Source organism: Mytilus edulis, chromosome 8, assembly GCF_963676685.1.
Source record: "Mytilus edulis chromosome 8, xbMytEdul2.2, whole genome shotgun sequence".
Classification (NCBI taxonomy): Eukaryota; Metazoa; Mollusca; class Bivalvia; order Mytilida; family Mytilidae; genus Mytilus; species Mytilus edulis.
The window spans coordinates 9629048-9650808 of record NC_092351.1 but is presented as its reverse complement, the minus strand read 5'-3'; the positions used below and the strand labels follow the sequence as shown (position 1 = coordinate 9650808).

Sequence of the window (21761 nt, the reverse complement as noted above, 5' to 3'; positions counted from 1 at the left end):
CAACGATGACATTTAACACTTCGACATTTCACACATCGACAATTCATGAATCGACAAATCACATGTTACAAGTTACAAAACAATATACAAAAAGACAATTTACCAATAAAGAATTTTGAAATCTACAAGTTACAAATTGACAATTAACAAATGAAGAATGTTGAATTTTAATACAAAGATACAAGTTACAAATCGACAATTTACGAATGAAGCATCATGAAATTGCACAGTTACAAGTATTAAACAAACTGACAATTTACCGATTAAGAATGTTGAAACTACAAAGGTGCAAGTTACAAATTGACAATTTACGAATTAAGCATTATGAATTTCACAGTAACAACACGGGTGTCATTCGGTTTATCGAGAGAAATGATCGTGAAAGAATATCTAACGGCGGTCAAGTATTGAGAGACGATCGTGAAAGTTCTAGTAACGGATCGTGAAAGACATTTAATCGAGAAGACATATGAAAGGTCAATAGATATTCTAGTTTAGTTAATTACACAGACAAATTAACGACAAAGTAAAACTGTCTGTCAAAATGGTTCAACATTATGATCAGTATGTGAGAATATCCAGTTTTAAAAGTACATAGTTATTACAAAACAACAAAAGGCAGATTGCTTCTCGACATTTCGATGACATAAAAAATGTAAACAAACATGATTTTTTCACAAATTCGACTAGAAAAACTACTTTTATCCGAATAAGGGCATTCTATTTGATTTAATCAAATGGTTCTCGTAGTTATTTTGTATAAACATAATCTGAAACTTGGTAAATAAAGAATTATTTACTAAAAAAATTGATTTTTCGGATCGTGAAAGATCACGTACCGCATTTTTGAAGATCGTGAAAAGGATCGTGAAAGATCTGATGCTACGAAGATGTTCAAATTATTCTTTAATTATATCATAATTAATATTTGTTATTGGTATTGAGAAAAGCTAGATAAGTCAACATCCTCAATAGGTGTAAGCATTTCAAAGTAATAATATTTTCAGAAAATGAAATGTAAAATAGTTGGATGATGGTAGGATGAAGCTTTTTATTGTCATGTAAAGTACTCACTTATCACGAGTTATAGGATACCCACATTTTGTATATTGGATCCTATAAACTACATGTCCGTCAGACGGGATTCACCTGACCCCGAATTTGCCTCATTTCATGGATGAAGATTCATTTTGTAGTCAAGTCCGTATCGTGGATTCGTTAAGCTTTAGGATAACTGTCTGTTGTTATGATTGTAAGGTGTACATTTTCGACTTCTGCAAGGTTTCAAATAACATCTAACTCATCATCATGCATCATGTTCATTTTATGTTGTTTAGCCTTTTGGATATATACCTGTATACTATAGCGCCAAGGTATTTCGTGTATGGTGTACATGTCTGTCTGCATGTTTCATATATGACCATGATGACTTCAATTGTATTTGATATATTGCATGATAGTAAGATGTCTATGTCTGGCTGTCCGTCAGGGTTCATATACTTTTGACCTTATGTTCCGAATTAATTGACCAAGCATAACTTTTAAATTTGTCAGTTTCTAAGGCACTGTAAGAATCGGAACACATTTATATGGTGTACAGGATATTTGTAGAGATCTGTATGGCATGGTATTCTGACCTTGAACTCTTTTTATGAACCATTGACAATCTTAAGCGCATTTGACACTTCTAGTAAAACCCTTGATATTATAGACGTTCAACAAATATACTATCATAAGTAAAGCAGACAAGACATTACAGCATTTGCGCTCTGGTATTCTATAGTCTGTAGTATATAGTTAAATCAATTCACATCTGCGTTGTATACAAAGAACTTAAGAAAGTACTGTTGCACAAAATGTTGGTTATCGTTCAATCTCAAATTACTCATGAAAGATGCTGTTTTGGTGTAATTTTTTGTTTGATGGATATCATTTTGGTTTAAACGTTGCATATCCATATTATTGGCTAAATAGTGTCGGTCTGCCTGAATTGCACTTGCCCGAATCTCAGAGCTGAATCGTTCACACTTATTTAGACACGTTTTTAGTTGGGTTTTTTTTTACTTTCGAGGTAAAGTGTTGAATAGAAAAAAAATAATAGTTTTTATGTTCATCCTTATCAAAATAGTTACAGGCTTCAACCAGTTGCAGGTTTATCAAATGGTAAAAGAAATACAGATTTCTGATTACTAGTATTAAGTCTGGTCACGCATTATCTTTAACGATTAAAATAATGCGTTGCCTGATCTTTCACGATCAAGTTTGATGGAAATTCAACAAATTCAAGGTTTTCATATACAAATTTATGCTTTTAAGGGAAGAACATACTGTAATTTTACTGTACAATCAGATACACCAAAGATTAAATTTCAAATATATCATAATAAACTGAAATATGACCATTATAGGTACATAAAGCGTGTTATTTGTAATTAATTTCATAGACATGCATTGCGCCTTTTGTGTTTTTTCATAAAGTACTGCATATTTTCTTTATCTTATTTCACAGTTATGATGAGGAAGTTAAACCATTTTGACAGACATAATTTTTTGTTCGGATTTGTTCCGCGTTTTGAAAATTAAGCGATTTCTTCAAAGATTCTGAACTAGAATTTACATGAAATGTCTTTCACGATCCGTTACCAGAACTTTCACGATCGTCTCTCAATACTTGACCGCCGTTAGATATTCTTTCACGATCATTTCTCTCGATAAACCGAATGACACCCGTGAACAAGTTACAAATTCACAATTTACGAATTAACAATTTAGAAGTTACACAGTTACAAGTTACGAATTGACAAATAACGAATTAAGAAATTTGACCCCGTTGGCTTTCCATAAAAATAAGCCTTTAATAGTTGACTTTTGATTGATAGCATCACATATTACTGAAATTATAGTTATAGAAATCAGAGATGAAAAATGTTGATAGTTAAATGCAGTTATGTCATTATTTAAAAAAAATATTTATACATTAAAGGAAAATTATGATGTCCTACGTAGAATTTTTTGAAAAAGTAATATCCCCAAATACTGAACTCTGAGAAAAATTCAAAAAGGAAAGTTCCTAATCAAATGACAAAATCTCAAACACATCAAATAAATGGATAGCAAATGTCATATTCCTGATACAGGCATTTTCTTATGTAGAAAATGGTGGACTAAATCTTGTTTTAAAGCTAGCTAAACCTCTCACTTGTATATATAAACTCATCATAGATACCAGGACTAAATTTTGTATATATGCCAAACTCACGTTTCATCTACAAAACTGTCAAAAGACTCATCAGTGACTCTCGAATCCAAAAAAGTTAAAAAGGCCAAATAAAGTACGAGTATGAGAGTCGCATCAAATTCCATTATATTGACATCGATATGTAACAAAGAAGCACAAAATGACATTGTACTTTGGTCACATTCTTGTTTCTGTACAAATTATAATAGTCTAGTTATTTGTTTTTATTTTGTTTTTATCTGTTTTGTCACTTTACTCATATTTTTCTCACTGTTACTTGCCATTAGAAAAACAAGTTCCACAAAACTGTGCCCTTCATAAATCCAGAGTTCATCCTTGTATTGTAATATAGTTTGTAAATTCATGTTAACCTACTGTTTTTTGTGTGTGTGTAAAATAATGCTTTTATTCTTTTGGCATTAGTGTTGTCCATTTTGACTTCCCCTTGTAATAAATTTTTGAGGTGCAATTCAGACATTTTCATGGATAATTGGGTCCAAATATTTGTTTTCCTAGCCTTTTTTTAAATGAACTTTAATGTCATAGCATAGTATATTTCTATTGTTCTAGGGGAGACGACTGCATATAATTTTGATTTTTTTTAATGCACTTTAGAAGCATAAAATTATTCAGTTCAACATACAGAATGAAATAACTGAAGATAAGTTATTTGTAAAAAAATTAAAAATAAATACTTTAGAAGAACAGAAGGATATTCAGTAATTTTTTTATATTTTATTTGTATATACCGGTAAATAAATGATATTACGTGCATCGGACTAACTAACACAAAGGTTCCTGGTTCAATTTCCGTTCTTGGATGAAAATTTCAGGGACTGAATTTGTGGCTTTACTGTGAAACCATTTACAAGTATGGTCTTGAGGAAAAGATGATAGTCTGTCGGGAGGGGACGATAAACAGCTGACCTGTGTTAAGAGAGAGCCATATCTCTTGCGCGTAAAAGACACCCTTGTAGATTTCAAAAAATTACTAATGCAGCTACAAGGCAGCACTGCCACCCGCAAAGTGGAAAGGGATTAATAGAAATTGCAGTCCCAACTTTTTTCCCAATCCACTATAAATAATTATGTTTAAACTAAATGATATTAGTTCTATGTCAGCCATCCTGGCACAGCTGCACATGCTTATTCAAACCCAAAATCTGTAACTGATCAAGTCTTTTGAAATCATTTTATTTCGGTATATGATATGATTTTTTTTTCAATATAAAGTTATAATCCCTCAATTAATTAAATCAATGGTACGGAACTCTGCGATTACAATTAGTGTGTCAGGTTGGCACAAGTGTAACATTGAATAAGCCATTTATTATTATTTGTATATTATTCTCCAAAATGAATGGGATGGCAACATGAAGTGTATTTTAATTGTGGGAGAAGATATAACCAGTAGAAACTATATATATATATATATATTTGTTCTTAACATAGTTCAACAGATATGAGGCACATATAGCATTAAATGTTTATCCATATTTAGACAGTAAAAAAGAATTTACCCATACAACTATAGCAGCTGATGTGATGAGGCCGAGGTAAATATCAACTATTATTAACTTTGACATAAATTCTACGATTACTTGACAATGTAACGCAATACAAGGATAATACATAGGATGATATCTGAACATATGTTCATGTAGTCTTCATACAATTACCACATAATATCAGCTTATTTGTAATTATGTCGTCCCTCTAATAATACACCTTATCGCTATTTGTCTGCCATTACTGGATATCACACAGGTTCCCGTAAAATTTTGACATCATAAAACAAAATATCTGACGCCACAATGGAAAACTGATTGTTGTTGACGTCAAAAGTTCAAGCGGCCGGGTCAGCCGGGATTAGTGATAAGGTGTATTAAAGACATATCATATGGTTTAACCCTGGATTTCTGTCTCCTAGTAAGAAGTGAGAAATTTGGAAATCATACACTTGCTACTTTAAATAAGAGGATGACAATAATTATGTTTTACATAGGACTTAATATTTCAGCTATTAAACTATTCATGACTTACCAGGCCCTATAGATGCTATGAATGTGAAGTCACATTTAATTTTACTAATAGGCATATTTAAGAGAGCAGATATTTTAAAGATTAAATAAAAAAAACTTTTCCCCAGAAATGTGTATATATTTTATCAATATCCCGCTTTATTTATTAAGATACTGGAGATATGGTGCAGCTCAGTAAGTGTGTTGTTGTATGTTTTGTGTATTTTTTTTAAAGCATGTCAGTAATGTTAGTTATAAAATCTGTTTGATGTTGCTGTAATACATGTTTTTTCTGCTAAAATGTCATAAATTTAACAATTGAAATTTAGTATTTTTAGCTTTAACTAACTTGAGAACTTGTTTGAATTTTGAATTAAATGACATTTTCTGGTTTGATTTAAAATTTCATAATCCAAATTTGCATGATAAGTACTAATTATAACTTTGGTATGAAAAGCAACTGTTGTGAAATTAATTTATTAGTTTAATTGAGATTTAATTGTAATTTCTGTTTTTTTATTGAGATTTGGGAATATTTCATAATGTAGAATTTTTGTTCTTTTAAGTACATTTAAGACACAGATTTTGGGCACACATTGAACCCTCATTTTCAAGGAGACTTTATTTGGCATGTAGCCCCTTGTAGCCCACTTCACCACAATCTAATGTCAGGATTTTTTAATTGTAGTTGGTGTAGATAAATCTGAAAAAAATCCTTGTTTGACATATTTGTGAAATAGCTACTTAGAAATAAAAAAAATTAAGTTAATAATTTTTGCCATGGCCGAAAGAATTAAAAATATTTTAAATATTGTGACATATTAGTTTTACCTTTTCATCAATATCATGTAATTACTTACACTTTAGAGATAAAAGGAATATTGTGTTTATCTACGATAATAATTGTGAAACAGGTTAGATGTTTAAGGGCATACGATACAGTTACAGGGGAGGTAATGACGTTGCTAACGTAAATTGTTATTTTTCGCAACTTCAAACCATGACTTATCGGGAAAAGATTCATTTTTTGACTGACTTTTATCATTCAAACTTATTTAACTTGAAAATATAAGTAGTGTAATTTTTTTAATTTTGATAAATATACAGCAAAAAATGATGTTTTTTTTTCTACATTCGTGTACATTTAATAATTATGAGTTATTCGAAAAACAAATTGCACAAATTTAAAGGACATTTATATAAAACAGATTTTACAAATAATTTAACAAAAAAACAGCTTGCGTTTTTCTTTTAAAACAAAAAATTTCTGTCGAAAGAAAAAATACATCTACCAATCCGAATTTAGGACAATTATATAAAATTTGGACCTCATTTTACTCAAAAAGCAGCACATGAAGATATATTTTTTATTACATATGTGATTTAATCAGGCAAAAAATAGCCTATATGCAAATTGTTAGCAAAATTTGAATATGGAATCAAAACTGTATCGTATGCCCTTAATGTCTATGTAGACTTAAGTCACAATTTGTCTATATTGATACAGATAAGAGCATGAACTCTTGTCTATCATTAATGATCCAGATTTGACCTCTAGATTTGTTTTGATTTGATGTGTTGTTTGTTTATGATATCATTGATATTTTTACTTTTTCAAAGATGTTCACCAACAATTTTAATGTGTTGCATTGTAGTGTTTCTGTTGCATCCGTGTTCTCCTCTTATAGTCGATGTGTTTCCCTCAGTTTAAGTTTGTAACTCTGATTTGTTAATCAATCGATTTATGAATTTAGAACAGCGGTATACTATATTGCCTTTATTTAGATCAGCAGTATTTTCATATAAATTGTATTTTGTGTAAAGCTGTGTCAATACAGTATGAAAAATATTTTTATTGGAAAATGTAGGCATCAGCAATCATATTTTGCTATCATAACGAGCATGCATCCAAATTTTTATCAAATTCAATGAAAATATAAAAATTTCATTAGTTTTTGTTAATTTAAAAGGCAGAAAATTATTCTTTCAGCTTGTGACGTTTTTCAGAAAAATTTTGTATGCCCAACACATGTTTTATTATAGTCTCTGGTTCAGAATTAAGACTAGGTTCTTGGGACCAGAAACAAAAAGTGCAAGCATAAACAAAAAAGATATATTAACATTACTGTGCTATAACAATGTATAAAAAGGGACCTATCTGACTTGTATTTTAGATTTACAAATCCTCGGGTCTATGTTTGCTATAGGGCCAGTTGTGGTTAAAATCCATAGATTTTTTTTTCAAATTTTACAAAAAAACCTACTTTTGATCATATTGAGATATAGCAAAACAAGATTCTACATCACAATTGACAATCAAATTGAAATTAGAAATATAATTTATTATTTTTAAAATTATACATTACCCTTAAACAAATCTCAAAAGACATTTATATAGTTTTCGTAGTTATTCTACATCATATCAATCATGAATCTTTTTTTCTGGAGAAATGATCCTCCACTTTGTGTAATTACACAAGATTCTATGACTGTAGAGGAAGTGGGTAAGATAATATGATTGGATTTGATAGACTAGATATTTGTTTTGGGTCTTGAAAAAGTGATACACAACTTTGTTTTATTACACAAAATTCAATGAGGGTAAAGAAAATAGACTAATAACCCATTTGAACAGACATTACTGTAATATCATATGTATAAGGGTGTTCTGGTCATACAATTCTCAAAACACTTTACCAGCTTAGAATTTCTTGTAAAACTATATAACTCTATAATTTCATATTGATAGTTTCTTTGGGTTGAGAAACTAGAGTACTATAAGTTATCACTAAATATAATCAAGTGACTAAAAACTCTTTATAATACAAAATGTTAGGTTTAGTGTTTCTGGTTACAGAATGGAAAAGATAGACAACCTTGCTCTACCAGCAAAACACTATGACTGACATGATTTGTCATTGTTGACCAACTTATTAGACAGCAGGAATATGTTAAGGTGCTCTTGCAAAATAAAATTGTCTTGAAATAGGGGTTAAGTTAAGTGAATAAATATTAGAATTAGATAATTGTCCTTTGCTGAACTATATTGAGACTTATAAAGTTTATTTGTGTATTTTACATTTAAATAGGACATTCTTTCAATTTCAGAAGCCATATTTAGAGATACAAGTCATAATGGGTTCCCTGTAGTATTGTCCAGTGAATCCCAATATCTTGTTGGTTTTGTTTTACGAAGAAATTTAATGTTAGCTATTGGTAAGATATAGATAAAAAGAAGGAAATAAACTTAGAAAAATTTGCTGGAATGCCAATTTACTACTTTTATTTAAGAATTGAATGCTTCTATTTGTAACTTCATTGGGGTGTTAAAGCGTTGACCAAAGTACATTTTGTATGAAGTGCAGAAAATGTGTAAGTTACAAAAAGAAGCATTTAACACTTACAATTACATGTATAGACAGGATCATGAAAACACGATTTTTATCAAGTTTTTATTCAATTTACCTGTACACTTCATTGTGGAACCTCGTGTTATCATGAATGATCCATTTTATTGTATAATGAAGTTGATTAAGGAATAACGCGAGATTATAGTGTAGCCAATCAGAATAATATGTTATAATGAAACATACATCTAATGTAATTATTAAAATGCTTTCCGCATTAAGCTAAGAAAGGACAAACCCTGATGTAATACAAAAGAGAAACAATATATTTATGAAAAGAGAAACAGTAATTGCCAAAAAAGGCTCAAACCGCAAAAGTAAACTGACACAACTGGTCAATGAACAAAGCAATATGAAACAAATGCAAATGTTTCAGAGCTCTTTTGACTAATGAGTAGGTTTTTGCTACCAGTCTCTATTTAGAATTAGCTTGTAAATCTTAGTCTCAGTTCACTTTGGTTCAATACTTTGACTTGAAACAAATGTTAAGTATTGATCTTTACTTTATCTTACAGCTAATGCAAGAAAAAATCAAGAAGGAGTAGTTAGTAATTCTATAGTATATTTTTCAAGTCAAGTACCAAATAATCCTAATGATCCTGCTCCACTCAAACTGAGGAAAATATTAGATATGGTAAGTATTATGTTAACGGTTTTGTTTTTCGTTTGATGGTGAGGAACATACATAATGGAAAAACAACACATTCCATCTTCCAAAATAACTTCCTATAATAATAGTAGTAAGTATAAAAAAACCAATGATAAACTTTATTATTCAGATTAAAAAAATATAATAGGGCCTTTTCTTACATAATTTAAATTGGGATGTAACTCCTTCTGATCGACTGACAGTGTTGTGTCTATTAGCTCATAGACATAATTTGGTCATGTGATCTTGACATTCATGATTTCAACTGGCTTAAAATGGAATTGAGAATTGAATTATAAGGAATGACTGTAACATTTTATCTGTCTTGTCAAAATTGTAGTACACACTTTAAAATAATGGGTTAATTAATGTGCACCATGTTTTTTTTATGTTATTTAGGGAATGACTGTAGTATTTTTTCTGTCTATGTAGAAATAACATCAAAAATGTGTTGCACACTGAACTATGCAGGTTATTTTAAAGTGTGCATCACATTTTTTATGATACTTCGAATAGACAGAAAAAATATTACAGTCATTTCTTATAATTTAATTCTAAATTCCATTTTAAACCAAAGTAAACCAGGAAAAAACGTTGATGACGTCACAGCCACATGACAAAATTATGTCTTTGATCTAATAAACAAAAAAAAAACATCAGCCAATCAGAAGAGATGTTATATCCAAAGTTAAATTATTTCTTCATAGACAGAAAATCATTAGTCGTTCCTCAAATAGAGACAGAAATAAGAATTAAAAAAAAAAACATCAGCAAAGAAAAATATATAATTTGACAATGTTCATAAAGTTAATAAAATAAAGAATCAAAATGTATCTAAGATCAAGTTTGAAAGTATTGACTTTTTGTTTTGCCAAAAAAAAATATTTGATTTGAAACAATGAATATTCTGTATGGAAATTTATAATTGTAGGCACCTATTACAATAACTGATCAAACTCCAATGGAAACAGTTGTAGAAATGTTCAGAAAACTTGGATTAAGACAGACATTAGTTACACATAATGGGTAAGTCACATTTTAGAATTTTTGAGATATCTGTAATTCAGACAAACCTTTGTAACACATTTTTGGTAGGAGTCATTGTAGTTTTTGTTTTTTAAAGAAAACTTGAATTAAAAATGCATGAGCTACTTATAATGGTTAAACGTCCTTCTAAAAATGTATGGAAAGCTTATATTTTATAAGTTACAAACTTTGGGCAATGACATTATTTCACAACATATTTAGTTTTATATCAGCATGTTTTTTTTACCTCTGAGAAAATAATCAATTCACCTGATGTACTGTTATTGGACAAACAAAATTATTTTCATTTGTAAGTGAACAGAAATATAGAAGTCTTATACTGGATCAGAATGCATCATTAGTGACATGTATTGGTATCATTGTCTGTACACTTTAGGTCCACACCTTTGTGTTTATGTGTGTTTTAAAAAAAAAAATTCAACTCTAAGAAAAGAAATCAGTACATCTGATGTACTTTTAGCAGATTTCTTTTTATAAGTAATCAAACAGAAACAAATATTTTGTCAAGGACTGAGAAAACAAAAACGTTCAGTTTTGTTGCTGCATGTTGTCTCTTGATTTTACTCTTTAAAACAAAATTGCAGCAACAGACAACTCTATAATAAAGGAAAGTTTTACTTCAAACAAGAGAAAAAGAGATTATCTGTTGGGTAAACATTTGATGTGGACATTTAATACTGTGGTGTTGTGTTATTTGACATATTATCCTAATTGCCTTATTTGTTTCTAAAATAATGAATGTACTTACGACCATTACATTAAAATGGACATGACCAACTAAAAGAAGAATTGATACCTGATTATGTGCACTATTTAATTATTAACCAGTGTACAGTTGTAGTACAGATACATTTATTTTGGTTTTTGGTTACAATTACATGTACTTTTTTTCAGATTTTTTCCTAATTATAATTTTTGAAATTTTTGGTGCTCAAGCTACACTCATACATACATTATTACAATACATAAGGCCAGGGTTTTTTAATTTGTTGGTTTACGGATTTTCCCCATGAAAAAGTCCAGTCGGTCGGTCAGTCGGGAAAAAAAAATATATCTTTCAAGACAGAAAAATATGCAAAATAGATATGTATTTCACCTTTCTAACAATATGTTTGTAATATGCTATTTTGTCCTCATTTCTTAAATTTTAGTTCAATGAAATATTTTTGCTCAGCTGTCATAAACATCGCATGACATTGTCTAATAATTTCCTCTAAAAAGGGGTGGGGGTGTGCACAGACAAAGACGAATTTAAATCGTCATTTCACAAACAAGAAAAACAGATTTGCGTAGCTCTTAATCAATTCCAGAAAACTTTGTGAATAATGATATTCAAGCACGAAAACTGATAAAGAAAAAAAATGTAAAAACGTCAAACGAAAATAAGTTTCAGCACACGTGTCAAAAATTAATACACTAGTCCACTGAAAAAACGAGAATATCGGGTTAATCTGTTGTCATGCATTCCTGTTTTTTTTATATCCAAATGGATGATTTTTTTTTTAATTATCTATGAAACAAGAAAATTTCAAATGATTATTTAATATTCAGTACTTTAACTTGATGTCTTCAACCTGTCCAAGTCTATTTCTATGAGATGATCCATCTTACGGACTGATGACAAATAAGGGAAACGAACTTATTGTGTAATTGGTTTTAAACACAGGTTTTGTTCCGCAAAATTATTTGTGCAAAGAACATGTCAAGGTCAGTTATAACTCATTTGTCCATTTTTAGAAAGGCCTTTTAGAAACGTAAACTGGAAGTTTTATTTTTTTACAATAAATAGAAAGTGTTATCAATTTTGATAGTGATTAATGAATTTCATTCCATAAAAAAAGAATATTTGTTATTCTCGTGGGATTTTGTCTGTTGCTTGGTCCGTTTCTGTGTGTGTTACATTGTAGTGTTGTGTCGTTGTTCTCCTCTTATATTTAATGCGTTTCCCTCAGTTTTAGTTTGTTACCCCGATTTTGTTTTTTGTCCATGGATTTATGAGTTTGAACATCAGTATACTACTGTTGTCTTTGTTTAATTATTTTTCAGGGATTATGCATTTGTAAGGGTTGGCGGGAATAGAAAAGCATGAAATTTTTATTCTTGAAATCAGCAAATTGGGTCGGCGGATCAGTAAATCAACAAATTAAAATATCCTGGCCTAAGTGAATGACATGACATTAATGGTATTGCTATAACTGTTATAATGCGAATAAGAAATAGATGAAATTTACAAGTTTACGATATGAATATGCAGTATATGATACATCTTTCAAATACTTTGGAGTTCATTATATATACAATCATATTCAAAATAAATTAAATAACTTTCATAAATAACCCTATCTGTGTTCTTTAGTTTTGTTACAAGACTTTTCCTATCTTATTTACCTTAAACGTATTGCATACAAATCAGGTATTAATTCTATTTTTGTGAAATTACTAATGCATTATTAACAATTTGAAAACTACTTGTTTGAGTGACACCTCTAATACTTATTCATTATCATATTAACTGTTTTTAAGGCGAAGTGTACGTAATTAAACTACACAATGGATTTTTTAAAAATTTTACATGTAGATTCTGCTTGTAAAAATAAATCAGAAAATAAAATAAAAAAAGGGGGTAACCGTTTTCGTTTTTGAGATACGAGCTGTTGAAGTTAACAGCATCATACACCAAAATTACAAAGGATATATAGGGAAAATCGTGAAATTCGGCAGGAATTGTTACATTTACAAGATTTTCTATTATATTAGACAATCGATTTTTTTTTAAATTTATGAGACGATTCTAAAATGTCTGAGGAATCGATTGGTGCAAAGAAAGTCCTTAGCAACCGTGCTACTTTTCAAGCTATAACCTGTTAAAGTTGAATCTTGAGTGTAAAAAAAACAAAAAACAACGTCAACGTTATGGACGTCGTCGCAACAGTTACGACGCTTCATATAGTTCTATACTTGTATGAAATATATACCGTTTTGTTTGAGTTTGTGTTGCTCGGTCTTTAGTTCTTTATGTTACGTCTTGTGTACTATTGTATTGTATTTGTCTTTTATATTCGGGTGCGTATGGAGATCGCCGAGCTAGAAAACTGTCTGGCACAGGATAACAAATCAATATTTAAGCAAATTTAAGTTGTGTGGTAATTCTTAGTACATTTGGGTAAATTAATCTTATCTTTGTGCCGCATAAGCATCTCTATAATTCAACACATCGCTGAGCCACGACATTATATATTTTATGCATTGCATGCGCTTCTTTTTATCACAATCCAGACCGGCTAGTAACCGTTGTATAACTTTACACGTCTGAAGACGAATATTTGCGTGAAACATTTTTGTATGATTTTTATTTCTGGAAATCAATCTGAAATCTACAACAGTCCTTTCCCGAAAGTAGGGCTGGACCTTTATTTTTATGTGCATTCAGGATTTACACAAATTGTAACCCGAATAATTCAGTCGTATTATTCAGCTAATGTACGAATACTCCATTTCTCGTGTGGGAGAAAATCGGACATGGAAAGGGCTTGAATTATTCGAGCTACTCAAATTGAAACTCGGGAATATATTTCTAGCTGTTCGGAATTCGCGGAAACAAATGATTGTTTTTCGGCATTACGGTATTGAATCAATATGAGAGATACCATTTTTTTCTTTTAACAAATTCGAATACTAGTCAGTTTATAGGACTTTAGTTTGAAATAGGGGCGGTAATCCATTCATTTTATCCAATCAATTTTTTTTTTGGGGGGGGGGGTCAACATTGATAGTCAAAAAGCCTTGAAATATTCGATAAAAAACGTTGAATGTAAATTATATGAACTCCAAAGTCTCATATTATAAGACTAGTAAACCACAGGCTTCTCAATTCTTGTATGATCATGAACTAGGTGAAAACCTATAGCTGACCGAGTGCGAGATCCTCATGGATAATCATCGAGGTCGTTAAACACACCTTGCCGTAAACTTGGGTTAAATTAAAAAAAAAAATCGAAATGTAATAGTCTGAATACATTTCACCTCTCATTCCACTAAATATCAAATTGCAGTTACAAGTATTACAAAACTTCCCTGACCTCTTTTCTTTAACCATAATAGAGGGAAAGGGGGCGGAGGGATCCAGATCCCGTAATCCCGGGCTTAAAAACACGACATCCCGAGGTTCTGAATTAAAAAAAATTAAATCCCGACTACCCGAAATTCGGAAATAGAATTCCCGGATCCCAAAAGGATCAATCCCGAAATCCTGAGCTTAAAAACACCCGATCCCGGAGTTCCGATAAAGGTCATACCCCCTCCTTCCCCTCGTAATTCTATATTCTATTCATTCATAATCTTGAATTGAGACTTGATACTTCAAAATTACATTCTCTAATTTTGAATGATGCACACAGCTAGACACAATAAAAGAAAACAGATTTCGCTATATATCTCTTCGAAATTGGAATTTGTGAAAGAAGAAATGACATGTTATATTTTATCTTACATGTGTACTTTCAATTTCAATATGGTTCTTAATTTAGATTTAGTTTTCCCATAAATTGCGGACGGAATAGAAGACACCTGTTTACTTTCTGCACATGTAGAAAAAGTTGAAAACTGGGAGTTGAATGACATAATTTTTACTTACTTTTAAGATAAATGTTAGAGTGAGACAACTTTTAAGTTACTGAATAATTTTTGGGGCCTAATTTGTTTATTTTTTGTTTGTTTTCCGTATTTGTTCTTCCGACCTGTAAGTGTTGCACTAGTAGTCAAATTATTCTTTTGGTATCGTCTGATTTCTTATATGAATATAAATCATGTCCTTAAATTTTCAATTGCACAAAATACGAACATTTCAACGTCTTTTAAATCAAGGACGTATGTTAGTTATACGTCCTTGTTTAAATTAAACAATTAAATACACACATCTTTCATTAATTATTTGTAACCTATTATAAAACTTTACGTTGAGTAGCCTACTGTGTTTTCCGTTCAAGACTACGGCTTTTTAAAACGAAATTGTTGGGTCAATTCAGGTTCATTATAATTAATTTGATATCAATAGAAGAAAACTGTTACATGTTTATTTGTTTATTGTTTATAATTTTGTTGTGAGGCGTTTTTTTCTTTCTGTTGATATCATAAACACGAAATGCCTTCTCCTACGCGTCTAAAACAAAAAAAAACAGTGTTTTTAAATAAGTCAAGCTGCACACAGAACAACGTACAGAATGATTTGTAATTGGAGTTATTTAGATAATTTCTATGAGGTTTAAGACAGCTTAGGAGTGCTTGTTGGATTCATTATAGACCGCAGAAAGTAGTTTCTCTTTTGTGTGTCCTTTCTTGGAGTAAGGGAGATAACTTGCGTAACTAACGACGAACGTTTTTAATCCCGTATTCCGCTAGAGGCGTTCAATTACGTACACTTCGCCTTAAGATGTTTTGCTGTGAAATGTGTCTTTAAGGTGAAGAGAGAGATACATTTGAATGTCCATTTTATTAGGGACTTAGTATACTATACCCAAGAGTTCTAGAAGTCTGTTTATCCTTCCTTATGAAATTTTAATATAATTTGAATTGAAAGCATTTTGATCTGTCGTTCAAGAGTAAAGTTACTTTTAATAATAAGATCTAGGGCATCTTTTATACATTGCACACTAACTCAAGTTTGCTTTGATCAATCTAATCTATACATCTATACACTGCTGTTTGAATTATTAATTTAACATTTTTTTCTCCAGAGTTACATAACTTTAACTGTCATACCTAAAGCGCTTTATACATATTGTGTCATTATTAGAGTAAACATATGCTGATTAGCTATCAGATATTGTTTTAATAACACAAACTTGAGTATGCTAGCAGTGGCAGATCTAGAGGGGTTTCTGGGTTGGACCCCTGTTTTTTAGCAATCGATGCATATATATGAGTTGTGACATATAGTTGGAACACACCTCCCCTTTTATCCTGTGTTGTGACCCCTTTTCAAAATGGCTTAAACAACTTTACAAGATATAAATACTTTACTTTTGATCATTTCAACAGTCAGTTCAAATGATATTTTTCACGTTTTTTAATGCACTAGCTGTAGGTTCCATAGTTCAAATAATAACAAACTTTATATTATATATTATATATAAATATATATATATAAATATAATTTGTCTCAACATCAGCCCCACAATGTTAGATCTGTAAATTTGCGTCAGCAAATCTTTTGTTCTTCCCTCACCTGGATTCAAACTTATGCTTCTGAGATATCATGGCACCAAGTCACATTGCACTGTGACCCATGCCTTAGACCACTCAACCACCTAGGTTCTTAAAGAGCTTTCTGTGACTGGGTGTTACCTTTCCTCAGCAGTTTTAATTTAGCATTGTAAAATAGTACACATGAGTACAGATCAGCTGAATTATCTATTGTAAAGGATCCTACAAATTAATATTAGTTGCAGTCCCAGAATCATTATATTATAAGTACGTCTGAACCAGTGACGATTCTACAACAGATTTTATCCATAGATTCTTATAATATTTTCGGATCCTTTTGACTAAAGATTTGTTTTATCCTCATGTCCTGATGACACCATGGTACCATTATAGTGCTTAATACTTTGACCTAAATAGAAAAAATTCTAATGGATTTTGTTTTTAGATTTGATGTAATTTTTTGGAATCATTGCTTTTTTAAATTGTTAAATTTAAAGGTCACATTTGTCTTGCATATAATTCAGTTGAAGTTAACATGATTAAGCTACAAATTTGTTGTCTCTTTTCTCATTATTTACATCTTATAGGTTTAGGGATTTGTAAATTAAAATTATTCATACCAATTTAATGTTAGTGTAAGGATATAAGTTATAGTTGTTTACCAATATCCAAAACCCTTCAAACCAATTTGAACATACAAAATTAGAAGAAAAATGAAGGAAATTGCATATAAACAGGGTGAGACAAACTTTTCATTATGCACAAAAACTAGATGCAGTAGTGGCAATAACAATCAAAACCAAGGAGTAAACAAAGACTAAAAAAAACAAAGGACTTTTACATCAACAGTTATAAATAATAAATAAGAAACAACTGGAACTCCAATAAAAACCAGGAGTGAAATCAGGTGCTCCGAAAAGGTAGGCATTTCCTGCACCGTAAACGACACCCGTCGTCTTATTTCTTTGTCCAGTTCGGTAATGATGGAAGGTTATTATGACTGAGGAAGAATATCAGATATGATTTCTGACACACTTTTGTCATAATGGCCAAGCAGGTCAAAATGGCCAATCAGCTCATAATGGCCAATCAGCTCATGATGGCGACCGTAAAATTTCTTGAGTGATGACCTATATTTGATTGATTCATAGCACTGTCTTAGCAACTTTTGAGAAAGCAATATCCCTCGTTCAACAAAATCAACGTACTCTGAGCTAGCTCTAGAGTAACGTATCAATTGAGACACATATACTCCATGTGCCGCTGGGATGTTGCTGCACAGAAATGGAAAGTTGACTATAGGAAAATTAAAATCATAGCGTTTGTCATAAATTTTGGTATTGAACCTACCATCAGTAGTCATCTCGAGAAAAAGGTCTAAATATGAAGCGGATTTATCTGTGTCAGTAGTATCTTTAATTTTAAGTTCACTTGGGTATATCAAATGTAAGTGATCACTGAATCTATTATTATTAAGAGACAGTACATCATCAATATACCGAAAGCTGAAACTTACAGTTTATGCCAAAAATTTGAATAATGAATAACCTTACTCATTATAGATTAATTTGTTGTTGAATAAAAGTTTGAAATCCCAGCTGGTATATGAGATGGTTCTTTTCCAACTTAATTACACATTAAATTTGTTCATAGTCATACATCAAATAGTTATTTATATTTTTACAATTTATTTCTTGCAGAAGACTTCTGGGTATTATAACAAAGAAAGATGTTTTACGGCATGTAGCACAACTAGGAAACCAGGATCCTGAATCTATATTGTTTAATTAACTTCCTGGTTTGTTGTCATTGCAACATTCCTCTGTGTTTAATGTGTGGATAATATTCTATCTGAGAGGACAGCAAATGATTATGAAGATACATTGCTATATGTAAACACTAAAAGGATAATTTATTGTTGTAAGGATAGTGATGTGAGATATATAATTGAGCGGGTACTTGAAAGGATAGATACATTCCTGGTTGTTTAAATTCATTCCACATTGTCCTCTATCATGTGACTGTGTGCTGTGTTATTATTCAGTAGAATTGTTTTATATGCTTCTATGTGTAAGTTGTTAACATAAGTAAACAAGAATTAGAAATGTGTGTGTGTGATAGAAAAACATAAAGTGTATAGTAGTATCTAAATTAGATTCTATTTTTTCTTTTTATGTAGGTATATGATTTGAAGGAAATTATAAAATAATTGTATTGCATTTTCTTTGATGTTAAATAAAATTTCTAAAAAGTTATCAGAATCTTTAAAAATTAAAATTAAATAGAAAACAATAGTGGCATTACATTTGAGAAATTGAATATGGTTTCTGAAAAAAAGGCAGTCTTTTAATTCTCACCTTCATAAACTAATTTTAAACTTTGACATTAAAGTAAAGATTGTTATTCTGTGAATCAAACTGCATGGCAATTGTTTGTGTTATTGTTATAATAAAATTGATAAAGGACAAGTGATTAACGAGGAATTACATACTTACCCTTTTTAAGGAATACCTTACTTATTTTTACACATTTCCATTTAAGGGATTCACGATCGTAATCCTGTCCAGAGAAAATCATTTCAGTTTTACATGGCTTCTATAGTTTGGACAGCTGATATGTTTTTATGCCAATACATGGTTAAAGTCTTTTCTAGAAATACTGGTGTAGTTTTGCATTACTACTATACTAGGAATACCTGACTTATTTTTGCACATTTCCCATTTAAGGGATTTAGGATCATAATCTTGTCCGGAGACAACTGTTTTAGTTTTACATTGATACTATAGTGTTGACAGCTAATATGTTTTATGCTAATACTATTGTAGGGATACATCGTCCAAGTCTTTTCCAGAAATACTGGTATAGTTTTACATTACTTCTGTACAAGGGATACCTGATTTAGTTTTACACAAATCCTATCTCAGGAACATCTACAAAAATCTAGTTCAAGGGATACCAGAGTCAATTTCATAGTAATCCTACTCAATAAGGTCAACATTACACATGTTACAGTAGTCATGGTAGGTCTGTTGTATTTTCCTCTGTCTGTTTGATGGTTTATAAATCAGTGACCCGGGTTCCCTACAAATGCTATAAATGTCACATTTATTTGTTTTATTGTTATGTTTTGTAAAATTAACACATTCAATTATTTTAAGTATATATGGGCTGATGTGTATGGTTACAAAATGTTATAACATTTACTCAAGATATGAATACTGTAATTATAGATAAAACCATGTTAGGTTGCTGTTCTGTGACTTTGTGTGTGGTTAAGTAATAGTTCTTTTTTCTAGTGTATATACTAATCATTCATAACAAACTGATATTTAATGTGCAGATTTGGCTCTACTTGGCTGTGATAATCTATTTTAGTAGAATTTTATGTTTACTGAATAACCTGAGTTTAAATTATGTAATTAATATCAATATTTATTATGCTTTAGTTTATGTATTATGTATCTGTCATCATGTTTAAACTGTACAAAAAAGTATTGTATAGGGATTAAAAATATCAGTTGTTTTGTTCCTTCATCCTTGTTCTTACATTATGGGAAAGTCCATACTGCTTTTGATTTTGCAAAGTTTTTTAGATGCTTTCCAGACATATGTTACACTGTATAGAAACACTCAAGAAGATGATGACTTGTATGCACACAGGTCATATGTATGATACCTCTAGTAAACATTTTCAGTTCTCCACTTCAATATTGTGAAATAAATTAAAAAAAACTGTCGGTTTATATCTATAAGATTCTCAATTAGATTCTCATTTATCAAAATATGAAAGAAAATACAAAAAAAATCTTACCAACCCCCTTTGTAAAATACACAACTTTTAAATCTTGATTTTTTGCATAGCTATTCATACATTTGGTTTGCGAAAATAAAATGTGGTTGAAATGTTCATTGAAAATTAAAAAAAAAAAAGAAATAAATTTATACATTGCAACATCTTCTTAAATATATAATGAAGCGAGGTTTTATTGAAGTTTTAAATGGTTCTAATCACTGAGCAGTAACATTAGACACTGTTTACATCGTACGAAAGATTTATGGAAATGATAAAAAAATATTAATAAAAAACGGCAAAATATTTGTGCCAGAAGTATATTATTCTAAATGTTATTTTCTTATGAGATTATATTTTTTACAAGTTTAATAGAAGTGTTAGTGTATAATTTATTTTATATCTGCCTGAATGTGAATCCAGGATATACAATGCTGTTTGATGTAGGGTAAGTGTATGTTAACATGGATTACACAATCTAGATTTTATTTTTAGTGTAATGAAAAACATTTGCTGTGGGCAAGTTGTTTCAATACATATATCTGAATATAGTCACCAAATATTGAACAAGTAATTTATTTCTATTTTCATGTGATTCTTATTGAATGGACCATATGTAAAGTTTAATTTAAACATGTCTCTTTTCTTTGTTAAGTCTTTGGTTTGGAAATTTAAATTTAAAACAAATACAAAACATGTGAGATAGGAGGTATTATTGTAGTTTGCTTCATCATGTGTTTGTCAGATTTAAATACATTGTACTGTACCACATCGTCAATCCAGGAATCTCTTTAAAAAAATACATGAATCCAATATTCAAATCATCTTTTAAAAAATCATGTTTTACAAGAATGGTGTCTTGTATCATATTTGTACTAGTAAGTGTTGTTTGAACTGCTGAAAAAGATGAGACAAGACGAAACAATCTTTTTTTAATGTCAATAACAACTTTTTGTTATTTATAATATTGTTCAAGGAAAATTAATCCCTACTTATTAAATTTATTAATCATCTCAAAATTATGAATTGATACATCTGTTTGAAAAATATATATATATTGGTCAAAAGTACAAAAAATCTTTTCATTGATGATAATTGAATCATTTCGAAAATGTTTCTTTGGAGTTGAGATTATTTGATCTAAAGTAAAAGTTAAAAAAGAGACCATTTTTGCTGTGCAACATTTGTTTAAACTTTTGTTAAATCATTATGAAGCCATGTGAGATGGTGTCATATGTTTGCATCATTCCGACTTTTGACTGTTTTAAACATGCTCATCTCAGATGGAACCACCAAGTGAAATGATCAATAATACAATGAATTCTTCTTATCATAGAAGAATTAATAGGGGACATACCTTCTACTCTTACTATAGGAAAGGTTAATGATTACATTGGCCTCCATTTCT

The 21761-nt window shown here is 30.3% G+C and overlaps 1 pseudogene; it reads left to right on the top strand.

Moving 5' to 3' along the window:
• Nucleotides 1-20097, top strand: part of LOC139484749 (H(+)/Cl(-) exchange transporter 4-like) — a 28302-nt pseudogene extending 8205 nt beyond the window's left edge.
• The last annotated feature ends 1664 nt before the right edge of the window (nucleotides 20098-21761 follow it).